The following is a 27,279-nucleotide window of genomic DNA, read 5'->3' as shown; positions in this document are numbered from 1 at the left end:
GTGGAAACAAGCCATGCAGAAACACATTTTATACATTACGGTTGAGATAATTCAGTTTGCTGAGAAAGTCATGGTCACTGCTGTGTTAAAATAGCTGTGTACATTATAGATTGATGCTAGAGACTACATTAAATGGACACTGAAAGACTAAGCAGCACCGTGGTAGCTCATGGCACGTCATAAGGCAGCGAACCATGATGCCCTTCAGGGTGATCCCAGTGGAGTTCTTTATTCTCTGGAACAGGCAGTACACCACAGAAAAGTAGCATAGTATATCAAGGTATAAGAGAGGTACAACAGAGCAATAGTAATTTTTTTCATTCTATACATTTTCCACATTAGAGCAAGAAAAGGCAAAATTGGAAATGCTTCAACAGCCCCTTCAAGGCATTTTGACTATGCAACCAGACCTTTGAGAGTGATGTTTATGAGAAAGGGTAAATGTAAAAACAGCGCAGACTTTTATATAATGAGTTCTCCAAGCTATTAAGGATGTGCAGACTGTAAACTGAGCCTGGACTTTGTTCTGGTTAAAACCACCTTGAACCTCTGCGAAGGTGCAGAGCAAAATTTGATTTTGATGCCTCAGACAGCAGTCACAGCAATTCTTATCCAGCAGACATGAATTGTCAGTTGTACTGTACTACCACACTTACAGTCAGAGGAAATAACACAGATCGGTGCTGAATATCTCAAGAGACAGGCTGCAACGAGGAGGCAGGCAGTCTCCGCTGACAAGAAAATAAAGACCTTCAGATGACTAAATCTCCCTCCACATACATACACACACACATTTATGCTACAGTATAAAGTTTTCACTCTCTTTGTTCTACCATAATTTGCCTAAGTTGTTTTCATTAATTATTCTGAATATAATTTACTTATTTAATTCATTGGAAATTTAATTTTTCACTTTAATTATTCACTTTATTTAATCAACACCACTCTCATGTCTATGGTATGTATGAAGCTAGTGCCATGAGGTGATTAGCCCAGCTAATCACTGTGCTTAGACCCTGTTTGATAAGAAATACTGTCAGCATAAAGCAGTAAGATCAGTCATCTATCATAGGCAGAGGTAAACAGTCAAATACAGCATGTCAGTGATTGGCTAATGCGCTTTGTCAGGTGAGGTGGCATTGCATTGTGGCAAAAGTTAAGTCCAATTCAACTTTTTTGCCAGATGACCGCTGCAGTGTTTTACTGAGCCCCCGCTGCCTCAACACATTGTCCCCATTTAAATGAATAAGAGGGCTGCATTTCTTCACGCAGAGCTAATGTCAGTCTGAACGAGCCCTCAGGTGTAACAACAGCACTCATCATTTCTGATGTTTCCTCAAAGACCTTTTTTTCTTATTACCAATACATTAAAAAAGGGGAAAACCAAAAGTGATTTCAGTTGGACGTTAAGACAGGGCCAGGCTTGTTTTTCCCCTTTCTTCTAGCTAAACTAATCACTTCCAGGCTTCACAGTGATACTTAACACGCAGACACAAGGGGGACATTGATCTTTTCATCAAATTCTTGGCAAGAAACTAAACACATTTTTCTCAAAATGCAAGATTATTCCTTTAAATCCATATGAATAACTATGTATAACATTCATTGTTCATCAGTGGTAACATTAGCACTCATATTGTGAAGCATACCAAACTGGCAGCTCAAAAAGATATTCTAAGCGTTGTATAAAGCCCAAGAAATTTTCAGCATCTTGTATTCGTCAAATTTGCCATAGAAAGTGATTAAAACTGCTGTGGAAGCCAAATTATTGGAAACGCTGTGTTAACTTTATGTGACAGTGGCAAAATCATGTCAGACATGTAAAGATTAAGAGAAGCAACATCAGTCTGGGGGCTGACTGGAGCAAAACATGCTTTTTCACCACAAGGATTTTATGGTTTTTACTTCACAATGCAGAATGTTGTCAACAGAATCCCTGGCTTTTATATTTTTTAATCCCAGGCAATTAGCTTATTTTTCCACCACATTGTGCCGAAGAATAGTTCATGCTAAAAGTTTACATAACACATCCTTAAAGGTTAGAGTCACAGCTGGATGCTTCAGTTTTACGCTAGAATGGCGTCACGTGGCCACACAGAGCCGCAAGGACTCAAAGCTACAGTTGGGATCAAGAACAGAGCCCGGTACATGCACTGAACCAAAATGACAGTGAGCTCCTCTAATCCTCTGCTCTAATCCACCTCTACTAAAGGCAACTTGCCTGCTTTTAGCAAAGGTACATTGCTCGCCAGAGCACCTGATTCAGCGGGCACAGGAGCCAAATGGCTGAAATCTACAGTATACAATTGGAAGAACATCCTATTATCATAATGTGATAATAGAATCTAGAAACCGGCTCCAGGAATTTGCACACACGCTGCAGTCAGTGACAGCTTTGTGGGCCATTTTTGGTGGCAGTAATATTTCTCATATTTTCTATGGAATTTTCTCTGTGGTCGTGGAATTTTAATGTGAATAAGGCAAATGTTTATGTTATGTAAAAGCTTGACAGTCTTCACTACAACACTGTAAAGATTTAATGCAATAATATGCAGGTCACAAAATGCATTTTATGTATGTATATGAAGGAATAAGCTAATAAAACAGGTTTAAGAGTTTTTTTTGTACCGTCTGTTCCGTCCTGTTAACACTTGACATTGCAGCATACATGGGGGATTAAATCTGTTTTCCATGCATACAGCGACATAATATCTGTTCTATATGTATTGCATATCTGGGATGATGTTAGATTCACTCATCACGCAGAGGTTTTTATTTCCAGGATTATCATGCATTGCTGACTGATGGAGAATGGTTTTACTTTGCTGAGGTAATTCTTGGGCCTGCAGGCCTCTGATAACAAGAACACAAATTGGCAGTGTCTTTAAAGAGAGTCAATTAAAATGAAAGGGATGGATGTTCTAAATCAGTCTCTGAGAGAGATGGCTTGTAAGTTGATTGATGGCTTTTGCTGAATCTGTAATGATGAGAACTAATTTGTGTAGACCTAATATGTCATTAAGAGTAACAAAGTATATTATTGCTAAAAAAATTTTTTTTAAAAATATGATTTGGCACGTCTCTTCTTTAGATAGACTAAAAAAAGCAGTGGATACAAGGAGTAGATAAGCACGACCTTGTACCTGTGGGATATTAAAGGTTAAAACAGAACAGTGGAAATGAGACCTATGCATATGATTTGAAATTGAAATCTACAGAGTAATTTACCTTTCTCCATTTTGGGTGCAGGATGGTCTAATGATGACAGTTTTCACTACCTCATTTAAACAGGTTTACCACATCTGATAGATTGTTTTTGGCTATAACCGAACAGAACAGAACAGAACAGAACAGAATAGAATAGAATAGAATTCCTTTATTGTCACTTCACAGTGTATAATGAAATTGAGTAGAAATCCTGACGGTGCACTCACACATAACAAACAACATTTAAAAGGGTTCAAACTAGCTAAATATATGTATATATGTATATATACAGTACTGTGCAAAAGTGTTAGGCACCCTAGATGTTTAGATTCTTATCCATTATGCAATATCATCAGGGAGGTGTCTGATTGGTCCCAAATTTATTCATGACATGACAATGACCCCAAGCATACAGCTAGAGTCATAAAGAACTATTTTCAGCGACAAGAGGAATGATGAGTCTTGCAACAGATGGTATGGTATGGCCCCCACAGAGCCCTGATCTCAACATCATGGAGTCAATCTGGGATTACATGAAGAAGCACCTGAGAAATAAATAATAAATCCACAGAAGAACATTCTTTCTCCAGGATGGTTACAACAACCTACCTGCAAGTTACCATGAAAAACTGTGAACCGAGGAGAACTGTTGCTGTTTTAAAGGCAAAGCCGCTCACAGCAAATATTGATTTCATTCAGGTTTCTGCTGTTAACTCAACTTTGTAAGAAGTTAATTGATAAATTAAAACAATTTATAGCAATATTTTTGCTATAAATATTTTCATTTCTGCTCCTCCTCTTCTGTGTTGCACCGTGGAGAGCAATAATGAAGGTAATAACATCTGCAACACATTGACTCTACAGCGTGGTAATGGAGATTTGATTTACTTGTATTTGCCCTCTGGGTCTGAGTTGCCTGAGGCTTGATCACGCTCAGAGCTTTCATGCTCAGTTCCAAATAGCCTCTCATGTGTCTTTTTGTATTTTACTGTTTTGTTCTGCTCTTTGTTGATTAGCATGTATATAATACATAAAGTGAGAGCCATTTTCACACACGCCTGCACAGGAGAACTCAATTACTATTTATTCATGAGATGTGTCAATAAGAGTAAAGGAAAACTAGATCATTTTTTAAAATATCAGCTTGCATGTTGAAAATTTCATGAGATGACTCCCAGATCAGATTGCAAATATATGACTCTGCATGCAACTGTGCAGACTGACTAGCCTACAACATCTGTGCCAAGTGTCAAGGTAAAAACTTAATAAACTTTTAGCTGCAGAGTAAACATTACCAAGGACACTGCAGGGAATCAAAGTTTGGGTGCAAAGAGAAACTTATAAAGTGAGTTTGAATAAATGTGACAGAATATTGTCAATTTATGATTACTTCAAATTGCTAGGATACTTTATACCTGAGAACTGTTAAAATACCAATTTTATAATGTTTTACACAACATTAAGAAGCTGAACATGAGGATGCGTACTGTTTTCAAAAGGAACCACACTAATTATACAGAACAGTGACTGAAAATGGCAAAGGATGGAGAAGAGAGGCAAAGTGACACTAGCACTAATTGTGCTAGTGAGAGAGAGAGAGACTGGTCCATTATCAGTTCATCACAGTTCACAAAAATGCAGTAGTCTGCAAAACCTTCAAAACTGGAGCAACCCCTCCAGCACAGTAATACCTATCTAACGATAACTTATATGGACTTTCACCTTCCATTCTTACCAATTAGCTACTGTACTTGGCTGGTACTTTGCTTATTTTGATTCAGAGACACCTGAAAACCACTCAGCGTCTGCCAGAGAAACCCAACCTTTTGCCAGTCCAACAACTGTAACTTCGCAACAGGAAATAATAAAAGATTAAAAGCCAAATTAGATAATAAATGAATAAACTGGTAACTGGTAGATACTGCATATATCACATGTGCTGCACTTATTCCAGTATTGACTGCAGATTGCTACAGTGTCTGATGGGAATGCTACAGCATCAATCCTTTCAGCAAATGTCGAAAATCGACATGTTTACCTTTAAACGACAAATCCCCACTGTATAGGGGCTGTAGATATTATGACTCTTGTTGCTCAGGAGCAAAGGAGAAAAAAATAGTGTGATGTTGATATAGAGCCACAGAATCCACAAAGGGAAGAGGTTGACACGAAAGAATATGGTTTGCTTCCCATTTCTTACCAACAGTCAAAGTTGGTTCCTTTTCAACCACAACCATGATTGTCTCCTACCCTTTAAGACAGTAGGGGTTTTTTTTTTTACCTAACTCTCAGTAAGTCTTGTTTGTGCCTAAGCTTAACCAAACCTTGACCATAGTGGTGATAGATAAAAAAATGTTTTTGCAACTGTAATTTTAAAAGGTTCGGAAGACACTGACAAATCGTACCATCCTGCGGATAAGGGCGTCAGATCAGATTTCGCTTATATGTCTCATTCTGAAGGGCAGTTACAGTGTATTTTGTCATTAAATATGGATGTCTTTTTGATGAAACTTACTTGCTCTTAAAAAGAAAACAAAAAAAAACGTGACTGTTTCAGTTAGACTCAGTTAAACCGTCATGGAAAAACAGAACTGAAAACAGCTGATAATGATGATGACTTCACCACATGATGACATTGCAACAAAGCTACAAGACTGATTGAGACACAAATTTTAAAATGCAAAATCCTGCTGGCTGGATATAGAGGTTTATAATGTTACTCCTGCAGGAGTTTTCATAATGACACAGACGTATATTTTCTTCCTTCCATCAAATCTCCTCAGTATTCTGTTTTGCTGCCACTGTGTTGTAACTCTTCATCCTTCAATGATTCATGAGAGACCATTTCTTCGCCTAGTGAAGCTATTAGGATATTGCCACCAGGCTGGGCATGTAGCACTGCACTTGTCTTGCTCTCTATAAAGAGAATAATATTACCAGTTCTAATTTTAATAACTGTGATCAGCAACTTTGAAACTCAGGGTGAAGCCCAAACTGCAGACTTGCCAGACAGCAAAGGTATCTTTGGAAGACAGTATGATGTAAATTCCGATCATGGCAGGATTCCATTTTAGCAGTGATATCCATTAAAATTTAGTGATGACTTTTTACAATTATCATGCTGTGACTGTTTAGAACTGCACAGCATAAACGGAGCTCACTCGTGCTCGCAAACTCACCTTTCTCTCTGTGGATCCTGAACATCTATTGAGGGAAGAGAGAGAAAGGAGTAATTGATGTGAATAAGGCATGACAATGCATGCAATCATGGTGAAATTTTTAGCCAATAACATCAGACAAAGCGGGAAAAGACTGCCAAAGCACAGTTCCCTAATGGCTGCTTTAAATGACATCAATACTCTCATCTCCTCATGAGATTGGAAATACAGGGTATAACGCTCTACTTTTGAAACAACCCCTAGCTCACAATGCTGCTGCACGGATTTCAAATTCAATTATTGCTGCAGCAGATCACAGGAGTGCAGAATTTGAAATATCCTGTGCAAAAAAGCTGGTTTGACGTAATTCTAGTACAATGTACGTTATACAGAAGATATACAGCACAATAACTAGTATTTCTTGTCTTCTTCAGAGTGTTTTTTAGACCTTTTTAATGGGTAAATATCACACATTTCTATGTTGCATGTAATTGCTTGTATGTACTGTATGTGTGTCTGTATTCCCTTTTCTTCTGTGGAACAAAGTTTGGTATGAAAAGCCACCCTTCCACTGTACTATAAGAGAATAACTAACAAAGAAACACTTCAAAGTAACCAAACAAGTACTTTGAGGCCTTGAGAAAGTGTCTGTTAACAAAGCATATAAGCTTAAGTATCTAAGCAATAGAGAAACATTGTAAACAAAACATGCCCTGCCTCTACATTGAGACAGAAATGCGAGGCAGAAAATAGAACCTATACACTAGCTGGCATTTAAGCCATAAAACTTGAATTGTTATTGTGCCGTGCCTCTGAAGTTGTAGTAACTAATGGTGTATATATTGGCAATTATGGCTCTTGTTTCCTGAGTTAAATTCCACAAACGGAGCTATTCCATTTTCATCTATGCCGAAGGAGAACTAAAAGGAAAGCTGCACTGCTTGTGCACTTTTTTACATTAATCATTTCAACGGTGATCTCTCCTGATGGCTGCATGATGAGCTGCAACCATGATGGATATGAGATCTGTCTTTTGCCCTGCTCTTAATACGCAGTCTTGTCTCACCAGATGGAAATGGATAGATTTGGTGTGTTGATGATAGGTATTTTCTGAAAATAGACTACTGTTATAGCCTGAGAAGAGAATTGCAAATAATAATATGAAATAGAGGTAGGGGAATTGCAAATAACAATATGAAACAGAGGGAGCTCAAACAAGCTGCTGTTGAATTAGGCAAGACCTTGAGTGTAACTGGAAACTGGTTTCTGTATAAGAATGAATCTGTTAAGTGGACACTGTGTATTCCTAATCTTTTAATATAACCAATAGTTATAGAGACATTTCACTAAAAAACAAAAAATGTTAACCTAATGGTGGCGCTATATGCAAAGTCAGAGGATCACCAAGTCATCGAGTCATTAGGATTCATCCTCTGGAGACCATGAATGCATGTACATTTTTTGTACAGCAAGCCATCTAATAGTTGGTGAGATATTTCCCTCTGGACCTAACAAACCAACAAACTGACATTGCCTCTCCTAGAGCCACACGGCTAGCATGACTTTGACTGCAATTGGAAACTGGTTTCTGTATGAGCTTTAATCTGTAAAGTGGACACTGTGAATTACTAATATTTTCCCAAAAAATATATGTGATGCTGATTGTTAACTAAAAAATGCCGAAAACAATCAACTGGCAGGATTCAGTTAAAACCAGCAGGCTTTGACGCTATACAGAGAATGCATATTTTTCTCTTCCGTGCACAGTGAAACAGGGAAGTTTGCTGACGAAAATTGGGAGAAAGTGGATGATGCTGTTTGTACATCTACAGCAGTATACTACACAGCCACGAGTGCAAACAACTTTTAACGCTGGATTATTAATTTACATACTTAATATGCAGTAGTATACAACTTTTGGGTATTCACCTAATTCTGGTGTTTGCTCTAACACAAAGACTGATTTTTTAACAATATCACCAGCCAATCTTACAATCAAAAAAAAGATTTTACCATGGTAATAAAGTGTCACAAATCATATAAACAAGAGTGTACAATGTTATCGGCTGTATAGACACAGCGTTGCTTAACATGCTCTCTATGACAAACCTAATACACTGATGTTAAGCAGGTAATTTTTACCATGTTCATCATCTTAATTTAATGTGATATCATGTTAAATTAGCAGTAAACACAAAACAGTTGATGCTGATGCTTTGGCCATAAACCAAGTATTGGACAGTTTAAATTAAACATATAATGATGCCAAAGGAAAAGTTAAGGGTTCACCAAAATTATTACACTTCATCATGTGGGGAACATGAATGTACCAAATGTCATGGCAATCCAACCAATAGTTGAGACCTTTCACTAAAAAACAAAAGTGAACCTCATGGTGGTGCTATATGCAAAGTCAGGAGATCACCAAAGTTATTAGGATTCATCTTCTGGAGACCATGAACTTAGCATGAAGGTAGCATGGCTAAAAGCAATCATCTGGTAGTTTTGTGGTTGTTTTGTAATAAACTTAAGGTAACCATAAGGTGAGCTAAAGATCAACAGAGTATTCAGTAATGAAGCACTAGAGCTTGTTCACAGGCTATTAAACTCTGACTGCCTGCTAACTTTTTAAAAACATATACAAGATAGGAATGCTAAAAAAAAAGAAGGAAAATATCCCTAAAACAGAATTCAGATATTCACATCATCATGGACAGTTTAATCCATCATTGTGCAAAACAGTGTCGGCGCTAACCTAAGATCTGGAAGCCAAGGCATATACAGTATCTGCAATGTCATCAAAAGAGTCTCTGAAGTTGGTCATTGAGGAAAAGTCTGTAAATACAGTGACAGCACCTGAGGCGATTCTCTTGTGATATTGATACGTTTTTAGCAAACTGTAGACGAGGGGAAATCATTTGAAGCTGACTGTCTGCCAGCTCTTTTGAGACCAAGCTCTATAATCCTCTGTGAAATATCTAAGCCAGACTTTGGCTGCCTTGACATAAAGTTAATTTTCTTGTAAATGATTTAAACAAGAGCCTATTTGACTGTGCAAAGCCAATCTCTCTGTCACCGTGGAGACAGCGGCTGACCTATTTGGATTTTGTTTTGAGAATGAATCTGTTTTGAGTGCTTAAGGAATGAAATGAGATGCAGTGAAAATGACAGCCCTGAGTCTACTTCATCTACAACATCCTATCATAAATATTAATCTACACCATAAATCAAAACACACAACACCAAAAGATCACTAGAAATGCCTTTCCTGGGGAAAATGCGTGTGAATGCTGACAGCTGAAATAACTTGAAAAGCATTGCTGCAAATACAATACATTCGTTCAGCATCCCCATCTGTACAACTATGCAGAATTTGGTTACCATGGTAAATTACATTTACGAGATATGGCAGTTAATAAATAGTATGGTGGTGTTTTACTCATGAACACAGTGTGGGGCTATTGGTGCCATACTTCAGTATGTCGTGCAGATTCTCATGGAGAATTTGTGCACCAAGTTTCACTTTATTAAAGACAACAGAATTGCAGAAATATCATGTTATAATGTTACTTTACTGTGGGTAGAATTATGTCAAATGTAATACTTGTGCAGTGTGGCTTCATGTACAACATTCCCAAATTTGGTTGCAATCCAATTTAACATTGAAGAGTTCTGGCCCGTTAAGGGCATCATCCACACCTTCAGAAGTTTGGCAACCAATTACTTTAGATTAGATGAAATATGTGCCAACAGAAGCAAAAAATCCTAAAAAAAATCCTTAATGGCGGAAAATATTTCCAGGCACAAAGGGGCGTGGCCTATATCAGTTGAATCAGCATTGTCCAATGAACACACTGTGCAAATATTGTTTTGATACGCCTCAAAGTTCATGAGTTATGTGAAACACATAACAATTGACCACATGGTGGCGCTATTGGTCCCATGTTTTAATATTTTAAGCATTTCCACATGGGACACCTCTCCATGTAGTATGAATACTAATGCACTTTAGTTTTTTAGATACCACTTTAAAAACATTCCTCATATATTTTGAGAAGCATGCCCTTCTAAGGGCACGCTGAGACCTGTTGGGCACATGGGACGTTGTTGGTGTAAGTGCAAATAACATAAATACAAAACCAAACATTTAACTAAATAAAATAAATCCCCCCGTATTGTGTTTGGTGCACGTCTAGGACTAAAGAGGCTTTAATCACCTGACTCACCAGAAAGCAGCTATTGTATTGGTATGTCACATAAATAGTTACATTTTGTATTTAAAAAGTCGCTTAAGCATTTCATTGTGAAGTCCTTGTTAACTGGAATAATTAGGAATTAGGACTGTAACACAAACTAGATTAGCACTTACTGGGGAAAATGAGTGTGAATGCTGACAGATGAAATGAATCGCAAAGCACTGCTGAAAATGCAGAGATCTGAAATGCATTTTATTTAAAAAAGCTAAAAGCTCAAATGCATTGCATTGCACTGTTGAAAAACGTGGAAGCTGGAATGTAATGAAATATTACATAAAGAAGCTAAGAGTTGAAACACATTGATAGAAAAGCTGGAAGCTTAACTTTAATAGTTTCAAAGATGGAAAAGTTGGAATAAATTGCCTGAAAAGAATGAAAGAACAAATGCTTTGTATTAATATCACGCAGATGAACTGAATTGCTAAACATGTTGGAACAGAAAAGGCATTGGCCTAAAGAACTTAGAGTTGCAAAGCATTACTGAAAATGCAGAAGTGTGAAATGACTTGCTAGAATTGGAAGCTAAACTGCATTAATCTATGACCTGGAATGCATTGCTATTGCTACGCCATGCATTGCTAAATTGTTGAAAAAGCTTAATATTTTAAAAAGTGTAAAGGGAAGAAAAAAGTTGAATGGACACATAAAAGTTCTGAAAGAACAAATTTAACATTTGAATGGTTTCTGTAGCTTAAAGTATGAAGAAGTAGTAGTCAACCAAAAAACAAACAGAAGAAGAACAAATTGCAAAGCATTGCTGAAAAAGCAGAAATCTGAGATGAATCACTAATTTGAAATTCCTGCCCTATCTGTGGCCCCCTGGTAAGCTCCTATTAACATTTCAAGGCTTTGATTTTGAAATACAAGTCTCATCCTGAACTTCCTGTCAGACACAGTAACTCTATAGGGCTTTTATTTAAAAAAACAAACAGACAACCGGAAAAAAACAGCCTCCCCCTGAGTTCCCTGTTAAGACACAATTACTGTCTGGAGCTTGTATTTTGCAAAAATAGGTCTATTCCTAGTTTCCTGTTAACATACAGTTACTGTCTGGGGCTTTTGTGTGTGTGTGTGTCTGACCGTCCTTTAAAACTATACGTTAGACACAAAGAAGTATTCAGGTGGAATAAACCTTTAAACCTATAAAAAGACAGAAATCAGTATTTGGGTGGAATAAACCTTTATACCTATAACAAGTTAGATAAACAGCAGTATTTTGTGCAAAACTCACAAAAAAGTCCCTCTCTAGAGCCAGTGTTTGCTTTGTCTGTTCTGGGCTACTGTAGACACATTCTGTGGAAGAGGACCCCCTCCCTGTGTAGATAAAAGGGCTCTTTCTAAAGTAACCAAAACACTATTCTTATTTTCAGGTGATTACACACTAATTAAAACATACTCATGACTATTGTATTCCAATTCTGCCAATAGATCCCCCTAAATCTTACACACTGGTCCTTTAATGTGCAAACAACGTTTTAATTCCACAATTTAAGCCTATTCAAGCATGACAGATTTGTTCTTCACAAACACAAACAGGTGGCAGTCGAACAGAAATGGTGTGTTGATGCCATTTTTTGTGAGGCAACAACAGAACTTTCAATCAACCATAGAAGCAGGATGCTGTTTATTATGTGTGGATAACTAATAAAGTCCACGTCTAGCCTCCAAGTGCAACACAGAACACATATTCATGTATGAATCACTTTTAGCCAAATGAGAATTAAAACAAGCTGTTAGCGCTCACTTACTAATGGGAAAAATAAAAATATATAAACAAAACATATCACCCTGGGTTTCCACTGCGCTGGTTAACGGCCCAAATGACCCATACAGTAAGGACATATTTTCATATTTTATCAATTTGGTTATTTGAAACACAACTGTTTTATTTTATTTTTTTCAGAATGGGCACTGCCCAAAAGCATCCCATTTATTCCTAATACATTCCTAATTGTCTCTCAACCTCCATTAGAGACTCCTCTGGAGGTCAACAAATATCAGAGATGTATTATTTCCATGACACGCCTTTTTTCCTCTCTCTCTCTCTCTCTCTCTCTCTCTCTCTCTCTCTCTCTCTCTCTCTCTGTTGACTCGGACCATCTTACTCAAGTTTTGTGTGGAAACAGTATCTAGACACCAAAAGTAAATGGGAACAAATGCTCCACTTAGTGCACTCTTCTATGAGCATGCAATAATTTATTTCAACATAAAATTTGATTAAAAATGTATTACACCAATTTATAATTAGAAAAAATGCCTCCTACTGCAAGTAGCAGATACAGCACATGCTGGGAAAGGTACCCAACTGACTGTTGGCCTAGAACATTTTTAATGTTGCAAATTGCTTAAATGGAATAATTAATTTTAACACAATGTGACAAAGTGGGCAAAAACACGCCAGTTGTCACCATTTTCACCATCACTGCCATATTGTTTACTAATATCACCATGCGTGTTAATTGTTTGTTTTAGCCATAGTTCCATCATGAATCTGTAACTTGCAGACACATACTATCCCAGGTTTGTTTGTGGTTTGCATTATGTTTGGTTACAGTTTACATACTATCAACATGTTTGGTTAAAATAAAACAGACAAGTATTAAGTTCAGTTACTGTTTATTGGTTTAGGTCTGCGTTCCATTAGTTAATCATTTTCTTTCTTACTTACCACACTCACCATGTGTTACAGAGACTAAATGAGACGGTGCCTAACCACTTCCTGTATTTATACACTGGATGACATCTCCAGTGATGTCACTGGGTTAGACCAAGTATGGGGGGATTTATTTTACTTGGTCAAATGTTTGGTTTATCATTTATATGATTCTTGCTTGTTTTGGCTCATGTTGAGGTTTATGCTATGGATGTGTTTTGTGTAAACATTGTTGACTGATACAAGTAGCACTGTTATAAGGGAAATATAAGGGAAAGGACCCCCCTGCAATAAATGTGGTTCTGCCTGGTAGATTGGAGGGTCTATTTAAGGGGAGAGATGTAGGTTTAGGGGGAGCAGAAGTTAGTGGATGACAGTGTAGCTGAATGCACATGATCATACCTTAGTTTGCTTTATCCTGAGTTGAGCCAGTTAAATTTAATTTGCTTGTATTCATTTAATCTTTTGGGACACCTTTTTTTGTTACACTGGACTGAATAAATTGGTTTTTACTCATTCAACAAGAGTCTGAGTCTGCCTCCTACCACCTTCCTAGCCATTCTGGCCAGGCTTCCTCATACACAATTATTCACAACCCATCTACAGTGATTTTGGCATTCCCCATGACAATGGTTTTCAAAGTGGGGTCCGGGGACCACCAGGGATCCTTGAAGGGGCTTAGGGGCCTCAGCAAAAAGGAGAATAATTTATTTTCACTATAATTCCATCCATAAGTAACGCAGTGGCAGAATATATGACTATTTTGGTCATGAGTTTCATACACTTTCTGTAATAAAACATCTAAAACCAAAAATCTTACCAGATGGGGGACCCTGTGACCAAATCTTATCAAATGAGGGTCTAATTTGTGTCAGTTTAAGGGTCCTAGCTTTCACTACTCTGACCACTATAGTTTTATTATTTTGAAATAGACACATGCTGCACCTGAATGTGAAGGCTGGATTTAAGAAGCAGCCAACCGAACTGTATCAAGGTTGAGAAAATTAGGCGATTTGTAATGACAAAATATTCCATACATTTCGGAAAACCCCCATAACAGAATTATCAATGTTTTATCTTAATTTGCCTATATTATTTATTTAACTAATTACTTGTCTGTTCATGTATAATAATAAATCAAATTTGGGGAAACAAAAACTGCTTCCCTATTAGCTTTAGCTGCATAGCTTTTATGGTTGTGTCAACTATCTTTGCTTTGTAATTATATTTTTTTTATATCCAAATACTTGCGCAGAAACTCCCATAAAGCACCTGCCTCGTTACAAGCTGCTTCCTAACTTTTTCTTTTTTCTTTTTTTATTTTTATAATGAATATGGCTATTGTCGTGGTGCCTGCCTCCCCGATTCTTTCCGGTCGCGTCTTTCCCCTCCTTTTCCATGTATTATTCAAGTTGCGACCAAAGAGCTTTGCCGGTTGAGACTGAGTGCTTGTTGACGTCAGCAAACTTACTGAGCAGCTGTAGAGGCGAGCGGAGGAGGAGGAGGAGAGGGCGACAGACTGCTGGATGTGGAGCTCGGACTGTGGAGCGCAGAGGACCGGGAGCTTTTTTTTTTTTTCCTACGGGGACTGCTTGGACTTCTTCTTTGCTCCGGTGTAAGTAAAGGCGGTTCTCTTCTTCCTCTCTCTATCAGAGCTGATATTTCCTTTCGCTGCTCCGACTTAGCGGTCGAGTTTTGTCGGCTGCTGGCAACAATCTTTTGTTTGTTGGTGCATACTTTCGCTTCTGGGATGTTGCCTGCCGTTAAAAAAACTCGAAGTTGACATTGTTGCTGCTGGCTGTTTTGAACATGTTTTCATACCTTCCCTTTTTTTGTTTAATATCCCAGAATAGGCTCCAGTTGTCTGAATCATATTCACCCCTCTAACGGGAAACTTTGTTGCGCAAGTCCGTGCAAGGTGGACTCTGTGGTTATGTCGAGTTGTAGCTTGCTCGACAATGTTTTACTTTTTTTCCCCAGCTGTCACTTTCATTGAAAAACACGTTGAATTTCTGTGTGTCACCTTCTCATTCGGACCCTATTAATGCTTGTTGTCAGTTCGCCTTTTCGTGGCAAACCGACAGCTGACGGTGTCATTTGCATTTGCGGTGACATTTTCTGTTATTGTAATAATGGATTAAGGCTACATTGGGAAACAATAAGACGTTTTATACTTCTTACACCGTCTGTAGCTAAATATAAACGAGAATGCGCGTCTTCTGTTAAGCTGCTGTAGTTCCAAAAACATCTGTTCTTAAGAAAATGATTAAATATAAAACATATTCTCAGGTAGTATTCCAGAGTTTAGCTCATATATTTGCTGACAGTGTATAGACAGCCTCCATATAGAGGATGCATGTGTGTTATAGAAGACTTGGGATGTTGCTTCGCTTGAAGTCTTTTCACAGGGATGGGAAGCATATTGACATGAGTGACTCTCAACCTTCAAAATGAACAATGATATATTTAATGACATTTTCATTTCATCCTTACTTATCAGATATTCTGCCTACATTGTTTTCAGCTGAGAACTTGGCATTCAACATGATGATAGCTTTGTAAATTGTCTGCCATTGTGTGCTGTGAGATATTAATAACTTCAATAATGAATACACCCAGTATTTTGAGGATAGATCTGCGTGCGTAGTTCCTCTGGTGTCTATTTCACAGTTCTCATTTCATGGCTGAAGAGTCACCATTTTCTATGGTTGTGAAATACAGGTTTTTAGAGACTTGTTGAAGTCAGCAATAATGATTGTTTCACAAATGTACATTTGTTCACTAGTCTGCATTTTATCAGGTTGGTGGTGTTTTTCAGCCACTGGTAGCAGTAATTGATTAGCTGCTCTCCAAGTGGCTCATATTAAATGCTGTGAAAATCAGCATGAATTAGCCTTGCGGCTTCTACAAATTGCAATTCAGGACAACAGCTTTTCAGGTTCCCACCGGTCTGACAGGACTAGAACAAGGTGGCCATGGAGAGCTGATTTCAAACAGAGTTAAATAAAGGTCATATAAATTAAATGACAGTCTTATTCAGCCTGAACAGTCTTGGCACTCAGTGTGTTGCCACCCTGTGTTTTATTATATTGGATGAGCCTTTTTTCTCACCTCAAAGCTGTAAAGAGTGTTGTTGAAATATTGCAGAGCGATATTGTTTTTCGTAAACAGGTCTGCTGTCGTTTGTGTCCAAATGCCATCAACCCAATTGCATTTGAAATTACTTTTCGGTTCACTGTGGAGACAAATATTGCCACGGATTCAAAACATGGGATGTTGGTGTTGTTGCAAAGCTGCACAAGTAGTAAAACATCTCCTGCGAAATCCCTGTAATTCATCATTATTTGACGATATAATGAACACAAACAATACAGATTGAAGTTAAATAAAACACATTTTGTTGAAATATCATACCAGTGGAGTACACACAGATGCATAAGGACACATTTTTAGTTCATCTCCGGTCCCTCTAGCTTCTTATGATTGTTAACCTTTTGAACCTTTTGATTGTTTTTTCCTTGGGCTTCACTTCACTTCCCTTTAGACATGTAGTGATTATGTTTGGCATAGTTACTACATGTCTTAGGCATGACATTTCAGCTGATGGTGAATACTGATATGTAAATGGATGAAGTGTCAATGTTCAAGAGATAGAAGAACCGCTTTTAATGGGCATTTTGTGCCTTGTAATTGTCTAAACATATTGACAGCATACAAAAACATAACAACCAAAAAAAAAAAAGGATGTCTTCATGGATTTTGTCATTCTTGTTGATTTTATTTTTATATGCTTTGGGTGATGTATAATGTTGTCATCAAGTTGGCTTATTTTTTGGCTGTATGTCTTTACATTTTGGTCAAACTGCACCATGGAAAGCTGTGCTGCATTTCCTGCCAGCAGCACCTCATTGTATAGTAATCACGAATGTACAATTAAGAAGAGTGTAAATTAGCTTATTATGAAGTTATATAAGATCAGTTATAAACAACATCTTTTTTACAGGATTGCTGAGAAGATTTATGGATCAGTGGATATCAGAACTAGTATTTGAAAGAGTAAGAGAGGAAGTTGTGATTTAATAGTATGTGTGTTGAGATTTGACCAAATTATGACTCAGAGAAGAGTGCAGGTTTAGAGGGGTCGGTTACGTCACTACACTCATCACTGGCTCCCGAGTAGTCAGACACTGGCTTTAAGTAATCAGACAGATGGTGACATTTCTCGATATTAATGTAGTTACTACTGTAGATGACGTTTTAAACAGTCACCTCATTCATTAAATATTGATTTCATTTATTAAATTGCTGTGATGTAGCGCCTCTGCTTGTTTTCCCTAAAGACTAATAATGTAATTCATAGAAGTGTAATAATTTCTTCTGATGCTAGCAGAGGTGCTTTTTATTTCATTTTGTTCCATAAGACATTGTAGATACATGTGACAGTTTATTGTGTTCTGTTATTAATTTGTAATTGATGTTTGGTTTGCAAAGTGAACAAGAAATTTTGGTATTTTTGACACAGAAGTTCACATTTATTCACATGTTTTGCTTAGAAGTGGCCTAACAAAAGCATCTGTTATGCATATTTGATTTTCAGAACAAATGTGTATGGCTGCAACAATTGAATTCTATCAATTGTATTGATATGTGATGAATGTACAGACTTATGGGTGTTGTCAGCTTGCACTGATCCCTGCCTCCATGTGTCTATGTATGTCTCTAAGGGTGTTTTCAAACCTATAGTTTGTTTGGTCTTGTCCAAACCAGTGAATGATTGGGTAAACTTCGGTTTCTTTTCACACAGAAAAAATTCCAGCGAACCAAAACGCATCACTAAAAGCCAGCTGAGAACGTTCACTCGGCTCATTGGTTAGTTGTGTCTAGGGCGGGAGCAAGGATGTAAACACAGGAAGGAGGACCTGATATAAGTTCCTTTAGCCAAATATAATGTTCTTCATTGTGCAAGTCCAGTCCGCAAATGGACTGCTCCAGAATACGTTTAGGATTGGACGCTTCCTCAAAGGATCTCGGAAAACAATTGTATTAGTCCGCGCCCAAGTATGATTGATGTGTTCAGAGCTACCCAAACACCACACCATTCATACCATTCACACCATTCACACCAAGGGGGAAAACAACACGAGAGTCAACTGGGCTAAACAAGGCAGGTCTGAAAATACCCTTAGACAGTTGATCTTGTAGACTAGTGATAATGTTTACATATTGATTGATCACATCTGAGAAAGGACTATCTCGGCACATTAGGTAGATAGTTAAGAAAATCAGCGTATTGCTACTGTTATGTTGACAGCACTCGTGTTTACCACTCCCTGCCTGGCTTCAGAAGGTTCAGCAAACGCTTCATCTATCAGCGCACGATCACACAGTGACTGATATCATCATTACTATGAGCCCATGCTCCCCATTCCTCACTGTCACCAGAAACTCTATTATATCAAGTTCATCTTTCCACCTAGGGCTGTTTGCTGTCAGATTGCTGAAAGTGACTTCAGCCTCATATACAGCCGGAAACATCAAACAGCTTTTCATTCACTATGACTATTGCAGCTGTTACCTCTGGAATGAAAATTGAGCAGGAAGATTACAAGGCTGCTTATGAAAGACTCCATTCTCACATTGCCATTATGTCAAAACAAAATCCTTCTTATAGGTTAAATCCACACCAGTGACTTGCCTTAGTCAAGATAATTGATATTTTTGTCTTGCTTGGCCAAGGTGTTGACTCCCACAAATGTCAAAGCCTTCTGTCTCACCATCTCCGTGATTGAATTAATCCTCTTTGTAATTATTATACATCTCAATTAATCAAGGGCTTTTGCAAATGAGACAGTTGGGGGGATCTTGGGTCTGTGCATGTTACTTCCTGTTTTCTATACTCCTGTTCTGTTTTTTCTGTCTTACTTTTTTCTTGGATGAGGCTGGTAATGTTTCGTTAAATAGAGGCTCCTTTTTAGTACTAATGGAGCTTCTTTGTTCATATTATGTGTCATCCTGGAAGTATATTGAGATTCACAAGAAGAAGAAAAAAAATTAATATAGCTAAAGTCCCAGACACTTGAAAAGGTACGTCCTGCATTCAGTTCTTTGATGTTTGAGCTGAAAATAACACTTTTGTGCTACTTTTTCCAGCATAAATCATTTTATTACACCCACGTAGCTAACTGAAATGGTAATAATATATGATGCTTGAAGATTTTTGTGAAATATTACTGTACAGTTGGCTTAGAAAATTGGGCAATACAGTTTACAGTAATAGCTGTATAAATACATTTAAATATTTTTGTTGAATTTAAATTATTCAGATGTTAATGTTTCACAGGGGTAATTGATAATGTATCAAAATAATGACAAAGCACAAAAGGCCAGATTACTGCATCCCCTTAGCTGGCTGGAGCTGGACCAGTTTTCTATTTGAAGTCACATATTTCACAGAAAGAAGACATTGAGATTGTTAGTACTGGTATAATTATTTCTCTCTAATACTAGATTTTAAAAAATGAACCTGCTTCTACAAAGTTGCACAAGGAATTTGTTCTAAAAACAATGCAAGTGGTAAAAATAACATCGTTTGAAGAATCAGAGCATAAAGCTGGGCAGACACTGTACAGCTTAAGCAACACATCCTCAACAATGAAGTATAGGTCTAAAATTCAGGCCAGCAAAAACAACCTATAGCTATGTTTACACCATGTAGCGGCCGTAGTAATGCACTTCCAAAACTGTCACAAATCACAGTTAAAAAATAATGATGTTTTATGGCATGGCAATGCTGTGGTTACGGTCTGGTTAGGTTTAGGCACAAAAACCATTTGTTTAGGCTTAGGGAAAGATCATGGTTTGGGTTAAAATGATCACTTTAAACATGTTTTATACTTCCATAAAGCTACGCAACCTTCATTGTCATGGCAATGGTAAACACCACAATATTACGGTTTTTAAAAAAATGTCCCGACTGTCCCCGCAAACAGTGTCTTCTGCAGCAGAATACACCATCTATCTAGCCATTCACCCAACCTGCCTCCTAAACCAGGCAAAATCACCTTATCAAGTCACCTTATATTGATGTCATCTGAACTGCGTCACTTTCCCAAGACATAATTACTACGGCCACTAGATGGCGTAAACATAACTATAAGTTGTTTTTGCTGGACTGAATTATAGACCTATACTTTTGTTTTTTCTTGTGAGGACGGGTGCATGAAGCTGTATTTTATCCCTGAATTGATTACCCCCTGACTAATTTTACAATTGGTCCTAATTTCAGCCAGATTGGTTGTCGTTTGATGTGCAGTTTGAGGTGGGTCACAACACCTGATTAATTGCCCTTACAAATACAGTTATATATAAGAGGGAAAACATTACCCTGGAACCCTGTACAGTACAGTTCAGTATAATGTTAATTTAGTGTAGTTTTTAGTTGTTTTTTTCAGTTTAACACTGGCCTGGCTTTCTCAGTACTGGTACTGAATAAATTATTGAAACCGCAGCTTTGTAACTATGAAAAGTCCCACTTATCTCAGAAGTGTGTTTTGTGTATTATTCCTTTAGGTGGATGCAGAAGTTGAAACTAGAAGGCTGTTTTAACATTCATCTCCTGAAGGTGGAAATTCTCTCTTTGCTCACCTAAACATGTTGGTTTTACAATGAGGGAGAAGATGTAGATGCAGTTTTTATCTAGGTAATTAGAATAACAGAGATTTTTGTGAAAAAAACATGTTATTATTATTCATAGCAGAGTATTTTAATATGTTTTAAAACATGTCTGGAGGAGATTTTTAAAGAGGTATGCAGAAGTCATAACGTAATAGAATCATGCCCAATAACAGAAAGTGGGTCTACATGAAATATACCTCAAACCAAAAACAACATTAAAAGACCTTGTATCATGGACATTTACATGTCCAGACAGACTGTTTATAGCAGTTGGACCTGCTCCCTCAAAAAGCCATATGAGTCAAGGGTAAATAAATCTGCCAACTCTGTGAACGAAACGAGGTGCTGGTCTTAATGAAACTTTCAGCTTGATAAATGAACCATCTTATTGGCCTTGCTCCCTGGATACCACATTACAGACCAGAATGGAAATGGGTTTTCTGTAAAAAACTTACCATAGTTGTGCCTTGAGGTGTCTCTACATGATCAGCATTTATTGCCTCAGACACTGCAGTCTTAACAACTTGCCATGCAATAGTTTTTCCTCCCAAGATAATGGAAAGATTTTAGTGTTATGATCTAGTGAGGTTTACGCACACACAGGATGAGAATATGCATTTCTTCACAGTGCCATACAATATGAAGCTTCAGTCTGATTGGTAGTACTTGGAAATGTCAGCTGCAAATGTGGTCAAAGTTAAGGGTGCTGACAATAACGGTAGGCAGCAGAAAACAGTAGCTCAGTCAGTGCAGATCTGTTTCGCCTCTGATAATGTGTTGGAACCTTCACATGTGCTTGATAAATTATACCTTCTCCTGTGTGGATTCAGTGTGAAATTTATTTCCATTGCATTTAACAAAGCTGTTAATTACACACGCTGAACTTCTGTAATCTCATCAGAGTAGTCTGCTAATCACAGACTGATGCAAAGTTACATTAATTTAAGTTTGAAAAGTAATCTAAGAATGCTTATTTAACACACTGCATGCTTTAACCTTACAGTAATCTTTAAATAATAGTTTTTTCATTTGTAAAATGTTAAAGCATTGCCTCCAGTGTTTCCCTTAGGTTGACTGCTTTGGGGTGGTGGGAGGATGGATGCGCTCAGAAAAACTTTAGAGAGACTCAGCAGTCAGACATTTCTCCATTCTCTGTTTCTCTGTTTAGCGTTGTCAAGTTAGGCTAACCCATTATTGCCAACTTTGGAGCTAACCCCCAGGTGGGGAAACGACACACATCACTTTTCTTTGTCTAGACAAGCTGCAGCATTTGTTAACTGATACACTGTAGCCTATACTGAACATTTACTGCCAGATTGACAACTTACTGCTAACCGATTCCTGTGCTCTGCTCACATTCATCCATCACTTTTCTGCCGCTTGCACTCGTTCAACTATTCACTCACTACACACACACACATTACACACTGCTCTACTCCTTAAAAGGAGCTATGCTACCAAGAGTTTCCCAGGCAACAACAAAGATGTTGACTCACGTTCTGGAACAACGCTGCACAAAGGCCCCCAAACGCTATTGATTTCTGAATGAATGGATATTTGGCGTTATTTTTGGCATTAAAAATATATATTTTTGGCCTGGCGGGGGTTCTCATTGGCCTGGCAGCCTGCCAGGCCTGTACAATTATAGGGGAAACACTAGCCTCTGTGTAGGGTTGGCTTGTTGCCAAACACTTGGGATTTTCTGTAATTCCCAATGATGTAGTAGAGCTTTTGTAAACTGTGCTCAGTGACACTAGAAATCACTTTCCATATATTGTATTGTTGCTTTCTGCTAGTGGAGGAAAAAAGCCGGTAAACATCATCATGTTGAAGCCTCACAAGATTAACCAAAGAAAACATTTTCAGCTCAGTCAGCCACCATGTACACAAGTTGAAACATAAATGTCAAATGAACAGTTACGAAACAAGAAATAAATCCTATTGTGGTAGAGGAACAGTCCAGTTGCCTGTATAGCACTCCTGCATGTTTATGGAATCTTGAGCTGCAACGATTAGTCAGTTAATTGATAGTTGCCAACTATTAAATTAATAGCCAATTATTCTGATAATCAATTAATCGTTTTGAGTCATTCTTTGGAAACATTTTCTGGTTCCAGCTTCTCAAATGTGAATATTTTCTGGTTTCTTTAGGCTATAACGTGAAATATAGTTGAGCTTGAAAGTTCATTATTGACTTCCAAAATAGTAGTTTGACCAAAAAAAAAACAAACAAAAAAACATCTTAAATTATTTTGGCTCTTTTGGCCAAATGATAACAACTGAACCATTTCCATGACAAAAATTTCCAGGGAGTGGAGCTTGTGCCAAGACATTTTTGTCAAATTGTCCAGCAGATCCTTTCTTGATTACTCTATATATCAGTAGATGTTGATTAAGATGATGGATTAAAGTGGATACATAGCAAACTATTGAATAATTCCATGATTAAAATTAAATGTCTGTTGGTCACAATGGTCAAATGAATCATTTATCTATAAAATGTCAGCAAATAGTGGAAGAAGTCCACCACAAGTTCCAAACTGACTTCTTAAAATAGCTTTTGTCCTGATCAATAGTCCAAAACCCAAACATATTCAAGTTACATTGATATTAAACAGATCAGCAGTAAAATCTCACTATTGAGATACCTTGTGCTTGAAAAATTATGAAAATGATTACGCCATCATTCGAATTGTTGCTGCTTTATTTTTTGATTAAATTTGTTCCAACTCTGAACCTTTCAAACATGTCACTTGAAAGTAATTTCAGCAATATTTGAGTTGTGTACAGTTGAAAGTACAACGTGAGTACAGTATCTTATCGTAGCCCTTTAAAGGGGACCTGTTAAGCTCATTTCCAGCTCTATACTTGTATTCTGGGATTCCACTATAGTAGCTTTGCATGGTTCACAGTTCAAAAAACTTGTTATTTATCTTATACTGGCCCTTTATGCAGCCCCTCAGCTCAGCCTCTGTCTCAAACATGCAGTCTTAGCTTAGAGTCGTGTTAAATCACTGCTGATGAAAACCCAACATTTCCTGCTTCATTTTAAAAGCTTTTAAATGACTCAATAACAGTAGACTTTTATTGTAAAGAATTTACAAGAAATGAAACGTGTTACTCACAGAAGTAGCTATGATAGCAGTGCTAAAAACCGGTCGAAATGACAACATATGGAGATATTTGGAGCTATTTGTTCAGCAGATTAGTTAGAAATAATGCAGTGAGGAATAGTACAAGCAGAAACAGCCACAGTGATGATGATGTTTGAAGAGCTGCAGACGACCAGCACACCTCCAACAGGTAAACAACTTATTTTACTTTGCTGTGCTGTGTAATGGAAAAACACTCAGAGTGTGACTACCCCCAAAAAACAATGAAAAAACACCATAATGTTGGCAGAGCAGAGCAGTGAACTCATGCAGTGTGTGTGGAGCAGATGATACCTCATTATTTGACACTTTGGCCACATTTAATATGAACATCTGACATTGTAACATCAGATATATGACTGAAAATAAGGAAAAGCATAATAGGTCCCCTTGAAACATCAGTTGCTAAGACAGACTAAGAAAAGGTGAGCAAATACAAAAGGTGCCTTTGTATTCACAACCATCTGTTGCCCATTGTTATTTGCAGGAAATGTCTGTCACTGTCTCCAGGGTAGGTCGGATTGATCTTGTTAGTAAATCACAACTGAGACAAGGGAAGCCGATGACAGAGGAAAATGAGCAGTCAAACTGATGAGAAAGCTCCCATCAGCCTCATTACATTATTGCTTTCAAACTGTGACTTTAGCCTTCCTCTGATTTGAGGCAAATCACAATTACTGATTTGATTTAATGTGTTCTACATCTTTGGCTCTATGTGCTGTTTCTCTCTCTCTCTCTGTTAAACTTTCTTGCCTTCTTTGTCCCAGTAGTGTATGGCATTTATAAAGTTAAAATGCTGTGGAAATCTGAAATTAGTCATACGGTTTCAGATGTTTGGTTGTTGTTTGCTTTATTCTTTCAGTGTGTCATTTTGCTGTTAATTTTAAAGAGTGTCTGTGTTAACACAGTCTTAATATTTAAAGTTAGTAAGAGGAACCTATGACTTGTAGATGTTTTTGTGTCATTGAGGGGTGGGTCATAGCTGAATGTTAATGAGGTGCTTGTCATAGTTTAGGCATGGATAAGGTTATACATTTTGATTAATGAATGTCTCTCTGCAGTGTAATTTCCTGATGAATGTGTTCCTGCCTTTGTAAGAGATAGGCTAATGGGATGATAAACATAGCTTCTCACAATTTACGTTCATAGCTATCAAAATTTGATAGTGATTGTAACTATAAATAGACACAGCAGACGTGGACTGAATGCTTAATTGGTTTGCCGTTTTGACGTTCTGTATCATTCCTCACACCTTTGTCCTTATCATGACAGCCGGCTTCTAGACACATTCACAGGAGATGACCTTTAATTTACTGCGGAAATCAAAGCTGTTAAGTTCCATTTTCTGCCCGTCAGTGGTTAAAGATATTTCAAAAATCCACATTCACAGGGTGATGGATATTGTTTGGAGTAAATTTGTATTCTTACAGCTCTGTGCTTGATCAAGAACCCTGTGGAAGTTTATTTGACTTATGGCTTACACATATTGTAGTGCAGAATAAACCATCCACTCAGACATAAAAGCCTCACTTAACTCTTTCACTTTGCTCAAGCATTCAATGAAAACACTTGCCGGCTAAAATAAAATGCACTACTGAATAAGTCATTGATAAACACATTTAAAATAAAACAGCTATTGGAAATCCATTGAGAAATAAAGGTACATAAAAAATAGTTGAAGTTTAATTAGAAGTAGAGCTGCAACCATTAGTCAGTTAATCGATTAGTTGCCTACTATTGAATTAATCACCAACTATTTTGGATTTTGGATCATTTGGAGTCATGTTTTAAGAAAAAAATGTGCAAATTCTCTGATTCCAGTTTCTCAAATGTGAATATTTTCTGGTTTAGTGTTATATATATCGTGAACTAAATATCTTTGGGTTGTGGACTTTTGGTCGGGACAAAAGAAGACATTTGAGGACGTCCCAGTGGGCTTCGGGAAACAGTGATCGACCAGTTTAAGGACCAAACAACTACTCAATTAGTCAAGAAAAAACGACAGAATAATTGATAATGAAAATAATGGTTAGTAGCAGCTCTAATTAGACAGTGATCTTTTGCCTCCGTTTTCATCATCTTTATCAAACTCCCATAATACGTGTAGCCAGAGAGACACACAGGACAAGCTGCCACTTCACCATAAGAATAAAGTGCCACATGCATACAATACATATAGGAAGTATAACAGTCTCCCATCTATTTAACTTTCATGGCTTTTGCATATAGGATGAAACCAGGGCTGGAGAGACTACTCAAATGTCCTGCCCAATTAAAAGTACTGTTACATGGCTTAAATATCTAAATAATACTTGCATAAAAGTAAAATTACTGTCTTTAAATACTGGGGATATCCCAATCAGTTTTTCTGGCTCAAATCCTGATCTGAGTCCTTTGATATTCCGAGTCTGATCTGATATTTATATTTACATAGCAGAAGAAGATATTCAATGTTGATTTGATATGTATCTGGCACATTGAAATAAACAGAACGTGACTCCCGAAGTTGACATCCACTAAAGAGAAGACGTATGTATCACTCTGTTGGAGTCGTTGGAACAAAAGGTTCCAGAGGCATTACAGAGTGGATGTTCTTCCCTGACAAATGATCTTTGGTGGAGCACAGACACTGGCTGCAGAGAGCACACAAACCTGACAACAGCCAAGTTTTGACCTGCCATCAAGTTACTCTAATGTTGATTAGGGTCAGCCGATATGACCTTCTGCCACTGACGTTCGTCATTTTAACCGGCGAAAGCAACGGTCAGCGCCAGCTAAAAATGAGAAGCTGCTGCCTGAATGTCTTGTACACTGCTACTCTTTGCCAGTGAGAGAGAGTTAAGAGTCAGGGTTTAGCGAATCCATGTATTATGCTAAACAGAATGTCAGAATCAGAGCCCCAGTGTTACTAAATCATTTTTCACAATCACACACTCTAATTTTCATTTGCATATACGAGTGAAATACTCGCACTGTAAGTTGTTGTACAGGATAGCAGAAAGCACAGTTAAGTGCAGTAATGAAAGGAACGGCATTTGATAAGCTTCATTTTATCCTTTGAAATAAGTTGGGATCGGCCCGATGAAGTCCTTAGGATCAGCTTGGAACATCGCTGTTAAATACTATTCATCAGATCCCAAAACTATTCAAGTAAATGTAAAAAAAGTAGGTCTATTAAA

At 37.5% G+C, this 27,279-nt stretch overlaps 1 protein-coding gene across 2 annotated transcripts in view; it reads left to right on the top strand.

Moving 5' to 3' along the window:
• The first annotated feature begins 14,564 nt into the window (after positions 1 to 14,564).
• Positions 14,565 to 27,279, top strand: part of LOC137192391 (PTB domain-containing engulfment adapter protein 1) — a 90,780-nt gene continuing 78,065 nt past the window's right edge. Inside the window, exon 1 of one of the 2 annotated variants that reach the window (XM_067603026.1) lies at positions 14,565 to 14,889. The gene's annotated coding sequence lies outside the window, so the exon portion shown is untranslated. The remainder of the gene's footprint in view (positions 14,890 to 27,279) is intronic. The other variant, XM_067603029.1, reaches the window with a different exon arrangement.

Source organism: Thunnus thynnus, chromosome 11 (genome assembly GCF_963924715.1).
Source record: "Thunnus thynnus chromosome 11, fThuThy2.1, whole genome shotgun sequence".
Taxonomy (NCBI): domain Eukaryota; kingdom Metazoa; phylum Chordata; class Actinopteri; order Scombriformes; family Scombridae; genus Thunnus; species Thunnus thynnus.
This window is presented reverse-complemented; position numbering and strand designations above follow the sequence as displayed.